The sequence below is a fragment of the Callithrix jacchus genome, chromosome 9 (assembly GCF_049354715.1).
Source record: "Callithrix jacchus isolate 240 chromosome 9, calJac240_pri, whole genome shotgun sequence".
Classification (NCBI taxonomy): domain Eukaryota; kingdom Metazoa; phylum Chordata; class Mammalia; order Primates; family Cebidae; genus Callithrix; species Callithrix jacchus.
In genome coordinates, this window is record NC_133510.1 from 11,495,440 (window position 1) to 11,511,627 (window position 16,188).

At 42.8% G+C, this 16,188-nt stretch overlaps 1 protein-coding gene across 7 annotated transcripts in view; it reads right to left on the minus strand.

The window, feature by feature from the left end:
• ETV6 (ETS variant transcription factor 6) overlaps positions 1-16,188 on the minus strand; it is a 257,591-nt gene that overhangs the window by 99,034 nt on the left and 142,369 nt on the right. The window lies entirely within an intron of this gene.

Genomic DNA, 16,188 nt, shown 5'->3' on the forward strand with positions numbered 1-16,188 from the left:
GCTTGATCTAGCCAGTCCAGAATGTATATGTATATTAAAATATCATGTTGTATACCATAAACATATGACTTTTATCTGCCAGTGAAAAATTAATTGAAATTTAAAATACGATGGGGATTGGAGATGAAATGGATGATGAATAGGAGATGAATGAAACAGGAAGGTCAGGTTACTTTTCCATGACCCAGAAAATGGCCTGGGATATTTCTCAGTCCTCAGATGGCCATTCCCTTTCCTATCCCTGCCACAGACTTCCAAGGTCATATATATTATCAGACATAAACTGCCACCAGCTGATACTTTAGATTTTGAAACTCAAATACAAGCCCTGCTCTTTAGGGATGGACTTCATAAAAGCACTGAGGGAAGGCTGTACTGGGTAACGTAGCAACACCTTGTCTCTATAAATCATTTTTGAAAATTAGCAGGGCATAGTGGTGCGCCTGTCTGTCCCAGCTACCCAGAGGCTAAGGCAGGAGGATCACTTGAGCCCACGCCATCCAGGCTGCAGTAAGCAGTGATCATGCCACTGCACTCCAACCTGGGACATAGAGTGAGACCTTGTCTCAAAAACAACACCAACACCACCAACAAAAAACCACACACGCATATTATGCACTTGAATGCAAAGTAGAAGTGCCCAGTTTGGGAACCACAGGGAGGGTATAAGGTATGAATGTGGACTTCATTTCTTACTGGCATTGTAGCACAAGGATGCGTGTTCCTCCTGTTGGTTTTGATTTTGCTTATAAATTGGATTTATTAACCTGGTTTTTCTTAACAGTCCCGTAACATTTCCCTAATGCTTTTAGGGTCAAATGAAGCTATGTTAAAGAGCCTCAGAGTTCTCCTCTCCTCTCTTTCATACTTGACTTGGGATGAAGAAAGATCTCTAACTCCAACACCTGGATACTAGAAGCTAACTAGGAGATTCCAAACAATTATTGGGGCCACAGAGAGCATGTGACAATGACAGTTGTTAGGAGCCATAGGGAAGCACCAGGGAGGCTGTGAAAGATGGATGGCAGTAAAGGAGGTTGGGCACAGCGACCTTGTTGTGCACTAGACATTTAGTTCACTCACAAAGTTGTGAACCTGTATTAGCCCATTCTCTCCTCGGGCTAAACGGATAAAAATGTCTGTGGGTAGCTGTCTCCTCTTCTTCCTCTCCCCTCCCCCTTTGCCTTTAGTTAATTGCAGCTGTGGTCAAGGGCCTGCAGCCAAAAGTCCCACAATGCACTCCTCCACAGGAAGTTCCCAAGATCTCTTCCTGAACAGGAAATTTCCTGTGGTCCAACAGACATTCCTCTCAGCGTTTATCACTCGCATACATTTGTTTTGGCAGATACTGGGTCTTGGGTAAGAACAACAAGCAACGGTTGGCGGGAACGCTACCTTAGAGAAAAAAATGCAGTTATTGTCAGGGGAAGAAAGTGTGATTGAATTAACTCCTATCTCAAAGGAAAACAAATACTAGCAAAATGGACTCGAGAGATCTGAAATGTGTGAGAATGTAAATACCACTCACACAGCTATGCAACACTGGGGATTTTATTTGTAACTCTAAGTGAAGGTAGGCAGGCTTTTTGGGGGCCAACTTCAAAGCATTTAGACAAACTCATAAAATTTTCATTTTTATAAATGTCATGGCTACAGAATGATTGAGATTTTACATTTTTCAGCTATTTCTTTATATATGTGCCCTAACATAACTTATTTTCTCATTACAGAATCATTTCAATCTCTCCCACTTCTAGACAACAGCATTCCCCTTTCCTGAAAAGGAAAGAGCTACCCACGTGGCTCACAAGCTAGTATTTCACATTTGTGTTGCTTCTCTGTACTGGAGTCTACACTACACTTTCAGGGGCTATAAGAGGTGGTATGAGAAAAATTCTACGTACTGGGGCATAATCGGCATGATTTTTCCTTGTAACTGATCTTTCTGCCCCAGGTCTTACAATCTGTCCCCAGCACATCACTTTTGTAAAATCCTTCAATGGCTGCCCACCAGTTAGGAAGTGAAATTTAATTCTTCAGTTTAGCACTTCAGGCCTATTTTTCCAGTTTTATTTTCCACCATTCCCATTGATTCCAGCTACCAGCTTCTCGTATTTTCCAGAACAAGTCATGCATCTTCTTCACTTGTCTGCCTTCCTTGGACCCTTCTTTACTTTTAATTTCCTTCATGACCCAACTTAAACTCTTTCTCCTTTCCTAAGTCAACTGCTTCTCTTCTGTGGCACGGTGACATGAAACACACCCCCAATCATCCTACATTCTCATTTGTTGGTTACTTTCCTGTCTTTCTCTAATGAATGACAAGTTCCTTGAGGTCAAGAACTATCTTATTTGTCTTGGGAATCCCAGTACAAAGGACTGTGCCTGATACATAACAGATAGTTGATAAGTATTTCTTGGAAAGATAATCTCAGAATTTTATCCTTGTATGGTAATAAAAACGAAAGGAATTTTCTTTCGTTTCTCCCGTCACATTCCCAAATAAACCCATCACACAAAACTATCTTATAAGCATTCGAGCAATCTAGTAAAAACCTACAAGAGCCACAGAACTAAAATCTTCTCCTTCGAATCACACAAACTTGGAAGGTCCACTTTCTCTGGTATGAGAGATCTGTGCATACCATTAGTCCTATTTATTTTACTTGGGTTATAGCTGTAGTGAGATGCTTGCTGTCTGCCTCTATGGCCCAGAACCTTTCCAGCTAGGCTTACTTAATACTCCCCCCACTTTGAACTTCAGCTCCACTCAGACTCCGGGCCTAGTCCTACCCTTTCTCGAGAGGAAGCTTGGGACCAGTGGTTCAGGCAATCAGTATTGAGTCACTCCAGCTGGCTTTACTGTGCCCTTGTCTGCCACCTAAAAACAAGGCTTCACTGCAATGGGATGGCCATCTTGCTTCCTACCCAGCTCTGTCTTCCAGTCCTTCTCAATAACAGAAGTCCTATGACCGAATCCCAGTCTCTGTGGCTGGATTTCTGCTTTCTGAGCTCTTGTTTCTAAGGTTAATGCTGGATGCCAGCTCTCAACTGCCAACAGCCTGCCACCTTACCACACTCACCAACGACTGGCAGCCCTGGCCCTCCTCCCACTATCTGGTACTGAAACTTCCCTATGACCCTGACTCTGTGGGTACAGCTGAATTTCTTAAAGAGAGTAACTTGTCATTTCTGTGTTTCCAGTGCTGGGACTACTGCTAGGCACATTGTCTGAATAAAAATAATGGCGTCTCGAGACCATCCTGGTCAACATGGTGAAATTCCGTCTCTACTAATAATACAAAAAATTAGCTGGGCGTGGTGGCGCGTGCCTGTAATCCCAGCTACTCAGGAGACTGAGGCAGGAGAATTGCCTGAACCCAGGAGGCGGAGGTTGCAGTGAGCCGAGATCGCGCCATTGCACTCCAGCCTGGGCAACAAGAGCAAAACTCCGTCTCAAAAAAAAAAAAATGGCGTCTGAAAGAGTAAATGTTCTCTGAAAAACGGACAGGCATGATTAGATTTGTTAGGGACATCATAGTAAAGGACCAACAAATTATTTCTGGGTTCTTTAGAGGAGAAAAAGAATCTTTCATTGAAGAAAGGACATCTAAATCCTCTCAACAAGAAGCAGGTAAAGTTCTACTTTAAGAAATTTTCTCAGGCCAGTCATGGTGGCTCATAGTGAGACCTTGTGTCTACAAAAATTTTTTAAATTAGGTGAGCATGGTGAGGCACGCTTGTGGTCCCAGATGCTTAGGAAGCTGAGGCAGAAGGATTGCTTAAGCCCGGGATGTGGAGGTTACAGTGAGCCTTGTTCATGCCACTGCACTCCAGCCTGGGTGACAGGCTTGTCTCAAAAAAACCAAAAAACAAAAAAAAAAAAAAGAAAAAAAAGAGAAATGATCCCTTAGTGCTATTCAAGATCTTAAGAGAAAGAGACAGGGAAAGTTTATAGAGAAGAAACTTGTCAATGCATAGCCTTGGTGTCGTTGATGGTCCCCACACATGGACAGTGCACAGTGGGAGCTCTGGTTTCAATGGTAATGATGTAGAAAAGTAAGAGCCACCTTTAGGATGGCCAGTGCCTTTAATGCCCCTAAAAACTTGGGGGGGCTGGCTGGTGGTTTTCACTGTTTTTTTTTTTTTTTTTTTTTTTTTGAGACAGAGTCTTGCTCTGTCACCAGGCACCCAAGCTGGAGTGCCATGGTGTGATCTCGGCTCACTGCAACCTCCGCCTCCCGGATTCAAGCAATTCTCCTGCCTCAGCCTCCCGAGTCGCTGGGACTACAGGCGCACACCACCATGCCCAGCTAATTTTTGTATTTTTTTTTTTTTTTTTTTAGTAGAGACAGGGTTTCACCATGTTGGCCAGGATGGTCTCGATCTCTTGACCTCATGATCCGCCCGCCTTGGCCTCCCAAAGTGCTGCGATTACAGGCATGAGCCACTGTGCCCGGCCTCACTGTTTTATTTGTATCTCACCGAGTTGAGAGTCAGAAGGTCTGAGTGCCAACACTCACTCTGCCATTGACAAGTTTGATGACCCTGGACAAGTGATCTGTGTCCCCTCATCTGTTATGGGCTGTTGGAATGATAAATGTCATGAGGCTGCCATATTACAGAGTGAATATGAATATGGCACATAACAGGTAAATATGAATCTTGGCCAAGAACCAGATGATTAATGCAGTGTTTTTTTTTTCTTTCCTTCAAGGAAAGGAAGAGCCTGTAACTCTTCTTGTCTCAAATGCATCATAACTAGTCCTTTTCACTTAAGACTCACTCACAATGTACTTTCCTGCTTGACTGGACAGTGGCTGAACTGGAGGCTGACGTGTCTGTATTTTATCTATGTGAAGTGAATGCTTCATTCAGAGGCAAACGGAAAAATTTAAAGAATGTGGCCAAGGCAATCTGAGCTTCATCAGTGAGGGAATGGATTTGCTGTGACCACTCAGATCAAATTCACGATGTTACTTTGCTAGGCTTCTTGAAGCTGAGCTAACAGATAAGGGTAGCAGCCTCCTCCCCTCTTGGCCAACATTCACTGAGTCCTCACTGTGTGCCAGACACAGTGTTCTACATTTATATTTTCACTTATTTTTTAGAACAACCCTATGAAGTGGACACTATTATTAACCCCATGCTATCTAGGTCTTTGGAGAGGTCAGGCAACCTTCCAAGTTGCTCAGAAGTGGGAAGGAGTAGAGCCAGAATTGGAATGTTATTACCCACTGTACAGTACTGTCTTTTTATATACCACGGAAACTGCACCTTGTTCTCTGGAATATGAGTGGGTTTGGCCCGTGCCATCCATGGGTGGAGATGCGGTGATGAAATCAATGTGGACAGACGCCCTGAAGGGCACACCAGTAAGTGACAAGGTGAACTTCCAAGGGCTACATGAATGGTTTTTAGGAAATCAATCATTAAAATGTGAATCTGTCACGGTTCCAATGGTGACTGAAATCATTCACTTTGGCTCTACTGACCTGATTTCCTTGGAAGGTGCCCCTCCTCTGTGCATCATCCCCAAGGCCAGAGCGGCTGGTGCTCTTTGTTAACTGGGCACCAGTTTCAAGGACGAGGAATCAGAAGCAGAAAGTTTGTGAGATGGACAATGCTGGGCTCTCCGGCCACCAGTGGACCCACAGAGCCCCGAGCTCTTCAACTTCAGGGCTTTCCCTAACTGATCCGAAGTTTAATGTTTTAAATATATTCTGCTTTAACCACGCCACAGTTCCTGCTTTATTTCTATAAATATTATACACTGAGGTTCCATCTGAAGGAAGCAATCTTAGAGATTAAAAGGAAGGCACAGATCCAGCTTACATCCCATGAAACAACTAAACGCAAATACGCACATACAGCTCCTAGTCTTAGACTATCCCTGAACACAGACTTTAAAAACTGATTAGGTGAGTATCATAATATTTATGCCACTTGCTAACGGAATGCCATGGACAGCAGAGAAAGGTTGTTATTGTCAGTTCAACAGTCACAAAACAAGACATATAAGTTGAATTATTAAGTTTTGTGGGCAGTTACAATGAAAGTAACTTCTTTCTTTGAATTATTTACCACCAAATGACAAAGAGAAGACAAATGTATGCCTCAGTGGCAAATCTCATTGATGTCTTCATGGAATGATAACTAGAGATAATTTATTTCTGGGAACCACTAAGTAAAATAATGGTTTTCTCCTGCCAAAATCCAGACTTTTACTGATCCCCACAAATCTGAAATGACTGGTTTATCTTGCATAGCCATAAAAAAATGGGCACTGATAGAGCATAAAAGGAAAATACCTCAAGAGAGTAAAAAAAAAAACCTCAGGTGCAATGAAACCCATAGGTTTGAGAGTCAGGTGTCTTGCATCAAGCTGACCTCTCTGCTCACTGAGTATCTCTCCCTCGATTCCACAGCTAGCACCACGAGGCTATTTTTAATCCCCAGGCTTTAGACAGCTGAGTCTAGTTAGAATAAGATATCTGAGGACGGAGGCAGCAGAGAGGCGCCAAACGCCTGGAGCGCGCACTAGAAAACCTGCTTGTGCCCAAGCAGCTGAACTGAGAAAGAACACAGCCCTGAGATCACGGACCAGAATGGTCAAAATAGCCCCCAGGTAAGGGTCAGGCAGAGGTCAGTTTCATAGGAAGCATCTTCCCTGTCTTTGAGCTTTGCCAATGTCCAGTTCCAAGAGCTATTTTAAGTGCACTCTTAAAGCTGCTTCTATCCTCACGCCCACACTAAGGTCCAGGATGGAGAGAGAGAGGCTGATTGATTGACTGGGCTTTACTGCTCCTTCCCTGACTTCCGTGGGTTCTCATTGTGCATCTAAGAAAGCAGGATTCAGCGGGCGTCAGTGCTGTGGGCTATATTTATACCCATCCAGCTGCCCGGTTGCTGAGCTTTTCACATTTACAAACAGCAGGAGTACAAGATGCCTTTCAGAGGGGCCATTTTCTCATGGTATTTATTCTAGATTTCTCTGGGATGATCTCAGCATTCATATCTTTTTGATGAAGAAAAAAGAAAAAGGGGGAGGAAAATAAACAGTAAGTGGACACAGTTCTCTGCTGCTGAGGCAAGAGTATTCTCTTCTATGCACAAAAGGAGAACTCTGCCTTTCTGGCTTGCTCTGCCACGAACTCAGGTTTATGCCTGGGAAATACATATAAGAGTCACACGGTGCTTCACAAGGTAACTGGAGTGGAGGCACATACTCATCCTTGATCTTTTTTTCCTGCCTCCTGAGTGGCAAGACAGAGCAAAGTTAATATAATAAGGGAAGGGAGGCATTCTACCAGCTGTAGAGTCCTACCTGGGAATCCTAGCTGACAGTGGTAGCCACTGTTCATCTGTGTGACCTTGATTAATTTACTAGGGTTCTCTGTACCTCATCTCTCCTAGTGGTCCCCCCAAAGAAAGTCACCAGTGGTTCTGAATGAGATGCTGTGTGGAAGGAAGAGCACAGCTTTTTGTTCCTAACTCAAACACCTCTATAACCCTGTCTAGTCTAGGACATAAAGTCCTATGAGACAGGCACCTGTGGTAAGCAACACAGCCATAGAGCAACGTGGTTAAGTGAACAGGGGAGCTCCACCACTTACGGGCAAGTGTGCGGCTTGTGCCTCAGTTTCCTCATCTTAAATTGCAGGTAATAATAGAAACTTCTCAAAGGGCCGTTTTGAGGATAAAATGAGTCAGCAGACGCAAAATGCTTAGGACAGTATCCGCCACAGTTAGCGTCAGGCAAGCTTTAGCTATTATTACAGTGCCAGCTGAAAGCGCTGCTATCAGTCACCATTGTTCCAACACTGAAGTATGGAGAGAATATGAAGGTAAGGTGGGGTGTTTTTAAATTAAAGAACTATTCCTTAAAAGCAGGCATTAAAGTTTTAAGTATTAGTGGGTGTGAATTTTAGTCCTCCTTCAATTTTGCATCTCCCAACCCTCCCTTAGCTCCTAAAATTTCTGTTAAATTATTTTTCCAACACTGTCCCAGTTAAACAAAAGGTTCCTATTAATGAAGTAAGTCACTCAAATAAAATAACCATTAGAACCTGAGTCACTTACATGGAAATAAAACTTAATTCTTTTTCTTCCCTCCTTTTTCTCCCCATTAGCTCAGCTGCAAGAAAGAAATGTTTGGCTTTCCATAAGTAGATGAATGAAAATTGAACCCCATTAGCAGATGGGACCCGACTCTGAATAAGGATTCATTTTTATTTTATTTTATTTTTGAGACCGAGTTTCGCTCTTGTTACCCAGGCTGGAGTGCAATGGCGCCATCTCGGCTCACCGCAACCTCCGCCTCCTGGGTTCCGGCAATTCTCCTGCCTCGGCCTCCTGAGTAGCTGGGATTACAGGCACGCGCCACCATGCCCAGCTATTTTTTTGTATTTTTAGTAGAGACGGGGTTTCACCATGTTGACCAGAATAGTCTCGATCTCTTGACCTCGTGATCCACCTGCCTTGGCCTCCCAAAGTGCTGGGATTACAGGCTTGAGCCACCGCACCCGGCCTGGGATTCATTTTTAAACGTATTCCATCTCAGAGTTGTGTGGGTCCTGTTCAGGATTTTGTCTAACTTCTTAGCTGACTTTGACTAACCTTTCGGTGTCTGTCATTGGGAGAGCAAGAACAAAATGCACATCCACACCGGCCTCTTCTGCTAATCCTCCTATCCGGGTAAAATCTGATTGAAACAAAGGGGGAAAACATCACAAAGAAAGGGGGCAACAGACTGCCTGGGGTTCCGTACAGAAGGAGGGCCCGGCCTAGTGCCTTGGTTTCCAGGTGTTACACATTTATACTATACATGCATAGTGATGTATCAATTTGCTGTGGATATAGACTTTGCTTTTAGCCTCAGCTCTCAGAGCTGGTTTGCTGCTTCATCTTGCTGCCTTCCTAAATGGCCATGCACATGTTAAATTCCATCAGTGATGTGCACGACCCTCCCAATATGGTTCTTGAAATGTCTCACCTCTCCAGAAAATGGAAGCTCTGTTTTGTTACAGCCTGTACACACCCTGAATATTAGTAGCCCCGAGGTGGGAAATGAAATCTTTTTTTTAAATGATCACCAGGTGAATCTGTTGTGCAGCTGGGTTTTGAGAAACATTAGATATAACTCTTGGAAGATTTAGAAGTATTATTAAAAACACAGCATATAACAGTAACAGCAACAACGAACACTTACATAGTAGTATGTGTCAGTCACGTAGCTATGAGCCTGACAGGTGTTAACTAGGTTATTATAAATTCACATATTGATGTCTTTACTGAATTAAAGGAGTCAGTGTACAAACAATAATATAACCAACTAGACTCTATACAGATTCTTCCATGGAATTCTTGCAACAAAGGAGATGCAGCAATTTGTTTTCGTCAATTGGACATAGGAATACAAAATTACAACTACTTGTCCCTTACAGGAATCTTTATGGGCCACACGTGTGACTCACGCTGTACTGGTCTAAGGGTAAAAAGATTATCAATAGTAATAACAATTTCAGCGGACAAAGAGCTTTCCTCCTGAGAAGCTCTAGTTTGACACACACCAGAACACGTATTTTGGACAACATCCCTACGGCAGGAAGACTGTCAAAATTCATCAGAGGAGGAAGTTAATTTTAGCTCTGCTTTCATTCCCCCAAATCCTGTAAAATAACAGTAAAGAGACTTTTAAGAAGGCACAAATCTACAAGGACAAAGACACCAGAAGAGCTAAGGGGGCAGGTGGAGGGGAGAAAAAGAAGAAAAACCAGAAACTTGAAAGCAGATGATCCAGTGGTTACTTAGCAAACCCAAGAAAGTGGAATTCTAAATCCACAGTAGGGAAAGCTGTGATACAACCAAATTCACATGGCAGAATCCGTGAAAGGACTGGGGACTGGTGGCACTAGCTACATGTAAAACTCTGGACAGTCGAGTCACCACTCCTCCCCTACTGTGGCAGATCAGAAGCTTAAGCTCTGTCTGGGTGCAGTGGCTCACACAAGTAATCCCAGCACTTTGGGAGGCCAAGGTGGGCAGCTCACTTGAGGTCAGCAGTTTGAAACCAACATGCTGGCCACATGGTGAGAGTCCATCTCTATCAAAAAGACAAAAATTATCCAGGTGTGGTGACATGTGCCTGTGATCCCAGCTACTCGGGAGGCTGAGGTGGGAGAACAGCTTATATCCAGGGGGCAGAGGTTACAGTGAAACAAGATTATGTTACTGCACTCCAGCCTGGGTGACAGAGACTCTGTCTCAAAAAAAAAAAAAAAAAGCTTATCTTCTGGTACCAAAATGAGTAGGTGGAATTAACAGAAAGTTTATATAGGCAAGATTAAAAGAACATGCATATGTGGACCACTGTGCTCCTAGGAGATTGGCAGCTAGACTCTACCCTCCAGGATGGCTACCAGAAGAGTCAGCCATTTCTGGGGAATCTGAGGAGCCAAAGACCTGGAGATATTTATCCAATGGTATCCCAAGGAAATGCGTGGGCAGGTGACCCTGGAGAGCAAGTTCACCCAGGCATGGAGAACTTCCCTTCAGTGTCTGAGGGCTCCATCAACTCTAGAAATGAGCAGACATGCAGGGATCCCAGACGTTTGAGTATAGAAGGCAGGGGGCAAAACCAAAACCCAAACCAGACAGAGGCAACATGAGGAAAACAGACAACTCAGGGAAAGAAAAATGTTATCCTTAGAGAAATAAGAGATTGCAACTATGAGACAAAAACAAGATACTGAAGGAACAAGTCGAACGAAAAAAAGTACTTGAATATTAAAAGTAGGACATCGGAAACAAATATATAGAAATGCTGGCAAAAATGCTGAAGAATTTCCCCGAGAGGAACTTAAAATATTAAAAGATACATTATTAGGATAATGGAGTTCTGGAGAAAGAATGAAGAACACAGGAGGAAATTTCCCAGAATGCAAGGAAATGAACACCCATACTGAAAGAGCATCAGGCTTAGCGCAGATCAGACCAAGGCACATTACTATGAAACTGCAGAACGTGCGGAATAAAAATGCTTCCACAAGACAAACCAACAAACCAAGGTCCACGCAAAAGAGTAAGGACCGGAATGGCATGGTCTTCCCAACAGCGGCACTGAATGAAAACGCAGTGGAGCACTGCCTTCAAAATTCTGGGGGATGACAACTCCATGTCTAAAATCGTACACGAAGACAAACAATCCATCAAGTATGAGAAATGAGGGAAGACATTCTTCAGACATGCAAGGTCTCAATGAATTTCCCTCCTCTCTACCCTTTCTCAGGAAGCAATTGGAAACTGTCCTCCATTAAAGCCAGAATTCAGAAAAGGGACTCACATTCGAAGAAGAGGAAAAGTCCTAGCTGGGTGCCAAGCTGAAGCTCAGACCGAAGCAGGGGGACGATCTTCCTCCAAGACTCATCACATCTATGGCATCTGAACTACTAAGAGGAGGGTGAGGTGGGGCATGAATTAGTGATACAGATTTAAAAAAAAAAAAAAAAAAAAAGAAGGACATTAAAACAATAAATACACTAAAAAGGCTTCATTAGTGAGAAACTGAAAAGTGACTAGAAAAGAACCCTAAGACAGTATGTGAGTCAGCTTCAAATGGCACTTATATAATCATAATATGTAAACACTAAATTATTCTGTCCAAAATTATGATTGTAAGGATGCATCTATGGGAGGGGTGGAGTTGGGGGGCAGAAAGGACAAACTGTCATTTTCCACAGTGAAATAATGCTAGATAATATTTAGAAATGAAAAAAAAAAAAAACGATACAAGCAGGGCATGTAAGAATTGGAGGTGAATGACAAAAGAATCAGAAGATTTGAATGTGGCTGCCTGGTGAACAGGAAATCAAAAGTGAAGGAGGGGAGTGGTGGGGACACCGAAGGTGTTTGTAATAAGCCTTCTAGAACTGCTGGGTACTTTACACTCCACACATCATAGTATCAGTAATTACAAAGACCAAATACAGGCATCAGAGGAGAAATGATGGCTCAGAGGAAAAGGGACCGAGAACGAAGTGCACCAGATGCGAGGTTTCCTTTCTACTCAATTACACACTTCCTCAAGAGCTCCATGACATTGCTATACTTCCTAGACCACTTTTTACAGGTGGTGGTTGGTTATTTGTTAAAGGTGGAATTGTTGAGTTTGGTTACACACTGTGGAGGGGAAAAAAGGCCCAATTTGTGGGTGAAATATTATTATAATTACCAGCCACATAAACGTCTTATTAGTTCAAGATTTTAAAAAATTATTTTGGAATGTTTTAGACCAACACTACGAAGAGTGAATACAGCTCCATGCTAAACACGGATGGTTGGAGTCCCTAATCCTATGGAAATGATGTCAAATGAGCTGCCTGGGGACCAAGGAACAATTTATTCTCAGGCTTAATCTCTTAATGGGTATTTGTTAAAGAGATTCTTGCTGTGTAGAGGGTAAAGCATGATGGATGAGGGCTGGACTCCTTGTAAAAGTTTTCTTATTGTGCTTTATTCCAGTAATTAATGTACTGTTTTCCAGTAACACCAGGGCACTGGCATGAAAGAAATCTGTTCAAGGATGAAAACGGATTGCTTACCAGGCCTTTTATAGGGAGGTTTTTTCCCTCTTTCCTTTTCTTCCTTCTATTCTTTTAAATATATTTTTGGTTGGATTTGATACTGGACTGAAACAACTTGGGGCTCGTGCTTTAGAAAACTGCTAATATTCTACATAGTATTTTTGGCTTTGACCCAAAGCAGCAATGTCATAGACTCCAGGTAAAACAAATCACTATGATCCCTTTGGCCCTTTTTGGTAATGGAGAGTATGCTGGCCTACTCTTAACTTGGCTACCTACTTGCTGTGTGACCTTGAATAAATGGCCTAACCTCTCTGATCCACTTTACTCACCTGCAAAATGAGGAATTGGTCTCAGCCTTTTCACACCTACAGATCTCTCACTCTAGAGCAGTACTCTCAATAGAAATGTTACACATCATGTAATTTAAAATATTTTAGTATCCACAGTAAAGCCAAGTAAAAAGAAATTTTATAAATATATAAAATATTTTAATATTTTATATAACCCAAAGTATTAAAAATATCATTTAAACAGGTAACATAAATAATAAAATATTCACTTTTTATGCTAAGTTTTTGAAATCTGATGTGTGGTTTATACTCACAGCATAACTCAGTAAGTATTAGCCACATTCAAGTGCTTGAAGGCCATGTGTGGTAAGTGGCCATTGTGTTAGACAGTAAAACTACAGACATTTTGAAAGTTCCTGCTTACTCAAGAGCAGTTACTACGAGTAACTGATCTATTTTCACATTATAACTCCAACCATAAGCAGAGCAACCTCATCCTTCCACAGCTTGCTTAACCTTACAATACTGTCCCCAAGTACAGAATGACCATGTGACATAGGAAATACTAACTCTGGCGCACGGACCCACCCCCATTACTCTTTCAGACTCTTTGGGGTCTTATCTAGTCCACATAATTGGACTAGATAACACCTTAGGGTCTCTTTCAGCTCTATCATTTAGTCATTTCAGCTTTCGATCACTGGCAACAGTATCAATTATGCAGGCACTTATCAGAGAAAAAAATACCCAGGGATTTAAATACAGAGTGGGTCATCTGCCCAGGGAGAGTACTAGAAGGAATTGGCATCTGCTCTCTTGATGTGAGCCATTTCCCTCTAAGGTCATCCTGCTCCTGACAGCTCTCATTAACCCTGAATGCTGCAAAAGCAGCAGAAGACACAGATGTATGCAAAGAATTAATGTATTTTAATGCTGGGAGATTTAGAAATCACCTGGCCCGGTGCTCTCCATGGCATCCTTCTCCAAGTGACTTGTTCAACATCACACATCTGCGGGGTAGAACTACTATCCTGACTCCTCTTCGTTTCCTCTTCGTTAAATCTCACACATTAAAAATAACAGTAAAGGCTCTCTTCTAGGCATGAACTGAGGGTTCTCAAAATGTGTCATATTTGGTCAGAAAGTCTATACTGACCCAATGAGACTGTGAGGATGAAATCTACAAATTATTTACTTTTATTTTGGGATTATGTCAATTACGTGTCCTATTTCCAGTTATTATATTTCATACTTACTCTGAATTAGCATACATATGTCTTTAATTAGGGAAAAGTGGAAAAACAAATTAAGCTGTACTTAATTGATACAGATTTTGTGGTAGGGAAAATATTGCAAAACATGAGATTCAGGCATGAAAAATATAATAAAAATGGAGACTGCATATGAAAAGACCAGAAATGATACTATCATACCATACTCCCCAAAGGAAGTAATATTGAGTGATGGTCAATGCATAAGGCTTGGAATAACCCCAAGAATATTGAAAACGAAGGTATATTTTAAAAGACAAGAACCCTAGCCCATCCTCAAATCCCTAGGACAGATTCCATCTTATACCTCCAAATCTTTCCTTCCTCCCAGGATATGTGGCCATTTTTTTGTAGCCAATGGCTAAATTATGCAATCAAACCTGCTAAAAGAAGTGCCAAAATTAGATGCCAAGCACATAAGGCATGTTATTGGCAGTATCGTTCCTCTGGTTCTCAAGTTTCCAGCTAACGCCAGTGTCCAGAGTTACTCAAGAGTTTAAGCTAGAGGATTGTGAAGGGTGTAAGCAACGGGACTAAAAAAAGATGCAAAGACTGACACAAACCAAATGCAAGGCTACTTGCTACACGAGGAGCCAAGAAATCAACTCCGTGGCTTGGTGACACACTTCTACTCTGCGGAGGAAGACATGTGAAGCTTGCTGCAGCCAGTCTTTCCAAAAAGGCACACGTGGAAATGAAAAATAACAGGAGCACTGCCGTAATTCCTACTAATAATAACGGTGGCGGTGCTATTGGTGATGATGAAGAGGGAAGAGCTTCATTCCCTAATTGGTTCAACAAATGCCTATTGAGTACCCCCTCGCTGCGGGCATTGTTCTAGGCATCAGGGATACAGCAATGAACGAAACGGGAAAATCCCTGTTGTTGCTGAGCTTACATCCTAGTCAGGAAATCAGACAATCAGTAAATAAGTAAAATATATACCGTGTCCAATGGTGATGAGCATTATCGATGAAAAAAAAGTCATGGGCGGGGCATGCAAATGAAGGGGCAAGGTTTACTTTGAAGGCCTCACACTGCAGCAGATATCTGAAGGAGGGAGTGGGTCATGGATTTGGTAGAAAAGCATCCCAGCAAGCAAGGTCAGCCGTGCAAGGGCCCTGAGGTCAGAACAAGATTGGTACAGCCTGCCATCATGTCTTGACAGACTTATTGTTAAAAGACCCCAACAGGCCTCTCTGCTTTCACCCGTTCCTCTCCTCTCTCCCACTCTCCCTCCTTCTATCCACTACGCAATAGCTAGAATGATTCTTTAAAATTCAAAGACTGTGTCAATCCTTTGCTTATAATTCTCATTGGCAAATAATTAATACAAGCCAAAGTCCTAGCCAGGTGCAGTGGTTCACATCTATAATCCTAGCAATTTGGGAGGATGAGGTAGGCGGATTGCTTGAGGCCAGGAGTTTGAGACCAGCCTGGGTAACATAGTGAGACTTCATCTACGCACCCCCCCCGCCCCGCCCCCCGCCACCATCAACAAAAAAAAATTAGCAAGGCATGATGTGCACACTTGTAGTTCCAACTACCCCGAAGATTGTGGCAGGAGGATGACGAGCCCAAGAGTTCAAGGTTGCAGTGAACTACGATCACACCACTGCGCTCCGACCTAGCCAAGACCCTGTCTCAGAAAACAACAGAATCTCTGCAGTGGCCTACAGGCTCCTCCCAAATCCTCTTGCCCCACTCTTGTTTCCAAACCCCACTCTACCTACTTGCCAATCACTTTAGACACATTCGTTTCCTCGCTGTTCCTTTTAATACACCACTTTCCCTCCTCGAGACCTTTCTCACTCCTCCTGCCTCCTATTGTGTTAACTGCTTTGCCTTTTTTTCACAATCTCGGCTCATTGCAGCCTCTGCCTCCCAGGTTCAAGCAATCTTCGCACTAAGGCTCCCAGGTTCAAGTAATTCTCCTGCCTAAGCCTCCCGTGTAGCTGGGATTACAGACACCACCACACCCAGCTAATTTTGTATTTTTAGTAGAGACAGGGTTTCACCATGCTGGCCAGGCTGGTTTTG